Source organism: Equus przewalskii, chromosome 6 (assembly GCF_037783145.1).
Source record: "Equus przewalskii isolate Varuska chromosome 6, EquPr2, whole genome shotgun sequence".
NCBI classification, from domain to species: Eukaryota; Metazoa; Chordata; class Mammalia; order Perissodactyla; family Equidae; genus Equus; species Equus przewalskii.
In genome coordinates, this window is record NC_091836.1 from 18,450,047 (window position 1) to 18,456,970 (window position 6,924).

The 6,924-nt window shown below is 44.1% G+C and overlaps 1 long non-coding RNA gene across 1 annotated transcript; it reads left to right on the forward strand.

Moving 5' to 3' along the window:
• Positions 1-638: 638 nt before the first annotated feature.
• Positions 639-4,857, forward strand: LOC139084077 (uncharacterized). The gene is made up of 4 exons (XR_011541342.1): positions 639-1,061; positions 1,162-1,245; positions 1,742-3,653; positions 4,306-4,857. It is a non-coding gene; the product is annotated as an uncharacterized lncRNA (long non-coding RNA).
• Positions 4,858-6,924: the final 2,067 nt, after the last annotated feature.

Below are 6,924 nucleotides of genomic sequence, written 5' to 3' on the forward strand. Positions count from 1 at the left end.
AATAAAATCACCAGAGGGACTTTTTAAAAAGACTGATATTCAGGCTTCATAGCCAGAGATTTGATTTAATTGGTCTGAGGTGGGACCCAGACGTTGGTATTTTTTAAAGGCTTTCTGGGAGATTTCTTTTTTGATTCCTTCCCCCCCCCCCCCCCACTTTTCCTTTTGAAATAATTTCAGACTTAAAAAAAGATGCACAATACTGTAAAGTCCCATATATCCTTCCCCCAGCTCTCCCAAACATTAATGTCTTACATAATCACCATGTAATTATCAAAGCCAGGATATGAACATAGATACAGTACTATTCACTAATCCACAGACCTTATTCAAATTTCATCAATTGCAATTTTGGATAATTTTAGTTGCCTCATCTCCTTAGTCGCCTTTAATCTCTTCCAGGTGATTTTAATGTGCATCCAGGGTGACAATCGCTGGGGTGGACCATGGAGCCCTGCAGTTACTATTCTATTTGTAGACTTAATTGGCTATATGGTGCACTTCTTTCCCTCCCCCACCCCCCCACTTCTCTGACGTGTGAGTTGTGTCTGAAAATCCAGTGTTTTTCTAAGCTATTGTTATGCTGCTGATGGGGTGAATCATTTGAAGATTTCTGACTTTTTTATGAAGTGCCAGTTATTGTATCTTCCAGGAGAAGAAATGAGGCTGGTTATATTCATCGCAAGGTTACAGGCACCTAGGTGAAAATGGAAAATGGTGCATTGGAAATATTAACTCACAATTCAGTGATCTAGGTCTTTGCTGAGCAGCAAAAAAAGAATGGCATTCTTTGGATGTAAATATCTTGAATGCAATTTAGATTTTAATTAGAGATGTACTGGACCTTCATGTAGAAGTATTTATATAGGGAGGCCAAAGACACTAAACTGAAAGCTGTGCATTTCTTGCAGATGGTTTATTAAATTAAAACGCGTCTCCCAACCTCTAGTCTTGACCCTGCCGTTGCAAAGATGAGTCATTGAAACATCAGCTTGTCAGTTATCCTGAGTGATGGGCTTGGTGCTCCAGCTGGATGCGTTGCCTGTAACCCTCTAAGCTGGGTAATTCATAAGGGTTTTTATTTTTGTTTTTTCCTTTGGTCTAACTACCTTTATCCAGTTAGAATTTTTATCCTCATCTATATATTGTCTCTTGCTCTAGGTAAAAACAAACCAATGTGTCTCTGCTGTGTGCAAATTAGCCTGTATCCAAAGGCCCCAGGGCTTAACAGAAACCTATCCACAAGTAGGTAAAAATGTTATTAAATTTAAAATCGCATCCCCATCACCACCACTGAGTACCTCTAGGGCACAGATGTTCACTGTCAGCAAATGCTTCCTCTGTGAGGCACCAGCCTGGAAGCATTAGAAGTTAGTGACGTTACATGGATGTTTATATCAGAAATCATATGCACAGATACATTGATGACCTTCAGCTTCACCAAGAAAGCAGCTGCCTTTAGTGGTGTTAGACTACTGCCAGTGCTCATGGCCTTATTGGTTCTGGTACAAGAGGCTCTCTCATAGCTCCGGACTTCTGAATACGCTATTTCCTCTGCCAAGAACACCCTTTTCCCCAACCAGTCCTCACTACTTTTCCCTGATCACTGCTACCACCTCCTCTCAGAAGCTTTCCTTGATTTCTTCCCCTATCCTGAGTTAGTAGCCTCTGTATATTTGCACAACACCTGGTGTTAATCCAGACAACAATTCTGAGAGGAGATTATTTTCCCATTCTACAGATAAGGAAACTGGCTGAGAGGTTAAGTGACCTTCTTCAGTATCACACAGAGCCACGATTTGAACCAGCCTATCCAATTCCAAAGCTGGGCCTCCTCACCAGGCACTTCACTGTCTCAGCTGACTTTCCATGTGACTGGTTGAGCAGCTCACTGACTCATACTGGGAACAGAAGGTCTGCATCCAGGGCACTGCGCTGTGGGACTCCAAGGGCTACGTTTGGGGGCCTTGTTTTGCCTTGCAAGGCTTTAATGGTGGAGAGGCAGTGCCACTGGGCCTGGGGAGGGGGTGTGCTCTCCTTGCTGATGGCGGGGACCACATCCTGCTTGCCCTGTTTGGTGGGAGGATGGCCTGGAGGTGTTCACCAGTACCAGACAGTCCCCTGGTCGTGAGCCTTGAACTCCAGAACTGCCTGCAGCAGCTCAGCCTCACTCACCGTGTGCTAGACATGTAGCTGACAGTCTGGCTACTCAGGGGGACTTTGAGCTACAATTTCTGACTGACTCTTTAAGCTCTGCAGCCAGCTTATTCTCTCAGAAATCCGGTGAGTGCTGGGTAGGCCAGCTCAGTCCTGACCATCGGGAGGGAGGGAGAAGCTGCCTCTCTGGCAAAGAAGCCACCAAGAGGATGAGGAAGAGGAGGAGAAGGATTGGTTTTCAGGTTGCCTCCCCCAGAGCAAGAACTCCTGTGGGGACGAAAGCCCCAATATCCGCCGCCTGCCCGCAAGCCTTGCCAACCGGCTCTTCAGGTGAGTCATGCTCATCCACCCCCCTCCCAGGCACACACCTCCAGATGTTCTGGAAAATAAGGAGACAACACTGGGGACAGGTAAGAGGGGGGACCCCTTTGTGTCTGGAGGTTCCCAGTGGGAAGCCTGCTCTTGCTTCCTGGCTTTTCAGATGAATAGGTAATTCATTGTGGAAATAGTCTGGGCACTTTTAAGGTTTCAAAGATTCAAGATCAGAATTTCTTACCAGGGAAGGCTCTTGTTTCCTTAAAATCTTTCCCCTTCTCCACCTCCTCTCTCTGTGCCTCCTACACCTGACAACCAGAACTTGTGTGGGGTGGTTCAGGCTTCAGCATGAGCTGTCTGGGTTGTTTAAATTTCCTTTCCTCTCCTCCCTGTTAGAATATTAATCCATATATGGAGATCTTTCTACCACTACAAGCACCATCATCAAAGAACCTTGTAAGTAAAGACACCTGTCCCACCTCCCACCCATGTGGAAGGCTTGGCCTTATAGACACCTCTGCCCCCTCATACTTCAGAGCCCCAGCTGACCAGACCCGCGGTGAGGCCCAGGGTAAGGCCAGCGAACTCTGCCTTGGCTGATGTGAGAGGGAAAATAAATGAGCTGGATCAACAAGAGTCTCTTGCAAGGGAGTTTAAGTTAGGAACCACAGACTCGTGGCAGTGCACTGGGAGCGGCTGCCCAAGTTTGTGGTGTAGAGACCTGAGTAGCCACAGCAGGCCACGTCTAAGCTGGGATTGAGAGGAGCCACCAGCAGGCACAGCTACAGGTAGACAGAAGTAACAACTGTGTGCTTTTTTTCCCCTATTGCATTTTGTCTAAAGTCCCACACTAAAAGAATCAAATTTTCCCTTTCATTGTTTTTCTTCTAATCTAAAAATGTTCGAATTGCTGTCCCCAGTGTAACATCTGTGTTCCTCTGAGGCCCGTGACAATCTGTGGGTCTTATCTGCAAGCCCATCTCTTTTCAGTAGACAATGCCCCCAGCTGAATAAAGTAAACACTTTTCAACATTATTGAGCAACTCTGAAGATCTGCTGGAAATTACTGTCTCGCTGGAGAGTCACTGCACTGCTTGTATTTATGATGTACCCATGGGCACACAAGTCAGAGAGATACCTGGGTGCCTTCAATTTACAGCAAGGAAATGAAGCCAGGCAAGGTGAGCATATTCTGCACTGCCAGTGTTGTGGCTCTTCTTCTGAGCACCTACCAGATAATAGCCTCCAGAGACTTTTTTAACAATAACTTCTGGGAGGCAAAGGAACTTGGAGGAAATATTAGGAATCTATGGGTCCAGCATTAAAAGAGGGTTAGGAAGAGAAGGATGAGATGATTCCAAGAGTAAACTTAATATTGAAAACTGTGATTTCTGGGCTTCAGAATAATTGCAGCTTAGACTGTTGAGAGAACAGATGCAAACACAAAATCTTCACTATCGTGTCTTAAATGAGGAGACCCATTAGCATTATAGGCTATTCAAACACTATCACCAGGGGGGCTCCTGTGTTTATTTGGACAGAGATAACTGTTTGCTTCGTTTGAAGCACATGCACGGATATGCTGGGTGGTTCAGCTGTTAAAGTAGTTTCAGACCTTGCTTCTGCTCTGCCATTAAATCTTTGCAGAGATCTGAGAGGAGACCCCCAAGGAGTTTGGTTTTTGGTTTGATTTTTTTCTTTAATGTTGGAGAGGGTTATTGAGTTCTCAGAAAATGGAAATTAGCCCTGTTCACAGAGTCTCAAGAAACTGCCTTTAAAAAATAACAGAAATTATGGTTTTTTCCTGCCTTACTAATCTTTATTCTATACCAGGGACAAGCTGCATTCCTAGAATTGCTGCCTGGGCACCCAGAGGAAGGAGGCTCGGCACCTGCCCGAGGAGGTATTATGGCTTCAAGTGCAGTGAGGGGCGTATGGGGCTGAGTATCTTTTTCACATACACAGTACAATATAGTATAGCAATAATTAGAAAAACAACCTGCCTTAAATTTTTTTACTGTTTCTCGAGGACAAGTTCGCAATATATGTCAAAAACTGTGAATTATGTGTTTCCTTTACCCAGCAATTCCACTTTCAGCAATTTGTGCTAAGTAAATAATAAAGGACATGGAAGAATCTTTATTTCAACCTTGTTTATAATTTTAAAAACCCTGAGAACAACCTAAATTTCCAACAATTGGGGAGTGGCTGAGTAAATTATGGCAGATTCAACAGAATACTATGCATCCATTAAAAAAATTCTATTGTAAAAATGTCTTTCTTGATATGAAAAGATATTCCTGATATTGTTGCATTAAAAAAGGTCATGAGTATAGTAATACAGATGAACCATTAAATAATTTCATGCTTTGGTGAGATTATGAATCATGTTTCTATTCTACTTCTTGCTTATCTGCATTTTATGATTTTTCTCCAGCATTTATAATGTTTTTTTTCTTTAGAAAAGGAAAGACAAGAAAACCAAACTGCCTATTGTCTATTTGTAAAAATCAAGAAACTTTATGACACTTCTGGTGCATTTGTGGAAGAACAGTGGATGAATGCACAGGAAGAGGAAGAAATGGGGAGTTTCTGGGTTAGAGGAGTTGGATTGAAGGGAGGGAGGAGGTCAGCATATGAGCAGAAGCTGAGCTCTATTTAAAAAGACGCCAAATTCAGTGACATAAAAAACAAAGGAGTTTACAGTCATGTGCCACATAACGATGTTTCAGTCAACAACGGACCACATATATGGTGCTGATGCCATAAGATTAGTACCATACAGCCTAGGTGTGTTGTAGGCTATACTGTCTAGGTTTGTGTGAGTACATTCTATGAGTTCACACGATGATGAAATCACCCAGTGACACATTTCTCAGAACATATCCCTGTCGTTAAGTGACCCATGACTGTGTTTGTCTTTCATATCCAAGGAAAGCATTCCCGGACAGTGGGCAGTGCTATCCACTTCCCAGGTGCCCAAATTCCTTCCAACTCCAGGTTCTGCCATTCCCCAGAACTTTGCCATTCATTGCTTGCCTGGTGGAGACTGAGTCATAGCTGCATCTGGCAAGAGAGCATGGAGGAGACCAACTCATACTGTTAGAGCTGCACACCAGAAATAGCCCACGTCAGAACATGTCCCATTGGTGAGAGTTTTGTCCATGACCTTACCTAACTGCAAGAGAAACTGGCAAATGTAGTGTAGCTGAACTGGCACATGCCTGGCTTTGATTCTGCTCCTGTGGAAGAAGGGCAGACTGGACTTTGGTGGACCACTAGCAATCTGCACCAGTGGTGGTATAGAGCTGAGTGTAGTTACAATGAGCAGTGAGGCAAGGAAGGAGAGCAGAGAAGGAGGTGGAGGAAATGGAAAGCATAACCACTGCTGGCTTCTTTCAACCAGTGTTTCCTGTTGGTATATGAGATGATGGTCCTCAGTAGATGGGCAGATCTGTCCATCCATCTAGTGGATAGATGGATGGTGTGCAGGTGTGCTAAGCACTTCTGTTCATAATTCCCAATGTGCCAGCACCATTCTTTTCTCTCCCACTCAGGAAAGAGTATCAGAATTCAAGTTAAGTTGACATTATTATGAGGAGGCCTCTGTGGGCTCCTGCCTGAACTTCTGCAGACCCCTCCTGACTCATCTTCTGCCACCCCCAATCTATTATCCACTCCACAGCCAGAGAGACCTTCTAAAACCAAATAAAATCACCTCATTTTCCTGCTTACAGCCCTTCAGAGGCTGTCCAGTGTACTTAGGATAAGGCTTAAAACCTTTGCCTTGATTCACAATGTCTTCTGCAATATGGCCTCTGCCCACTTCAGCAGCCCTGTGGCTTTGCCATTCTCCAGCCACACTGATTGTATCAGTTCTTGAGTCTAAAGAACTTTTCTCTCCCACTTCAGGGCCTTGGCACATGCTGTTCTCCCTACCTAAAGCACTCTTCTTGCTTTTCTCTTGGACAACTCCTTCTCATCCTTCAAGATCTTTGAGTAAATATCACTTCCTCACAGGAACTTGCCTCTTTCCCCAAACCTGTTAACACACCTGTGCTGTACATTTCCATCCCCCTCTGCACTTTCATTTCTCAGAATGGACTTTCTAAAGCACAATCTGAATGGGTCATTTTCCAAATCATAAAATCTTTCCCAAACCCTAATCCCCTCCCAGGAGCTTAGCATTGCTTAGCATGGCTTTCAGTCTCCTTGACAATGTGGAAAAGCCCCATGCTTTCAAGTGTGGGTTCTAAATCAGGTAAGTACTTATGTCATAATGTCTTCCTCACTCAATAATAGTGAACCCTGAGGACAGGGTCCAAATTTGTCTGTCTTGTTATACTCTGTGTTAAATGGGTGAATCAATAGAGCATTTGGATTCTTTGGGCATGGTGTAATCATTTTAAATAAAGCAGTTTAGAACCAGTGGGGAGTCATCTTGGGGAAGGG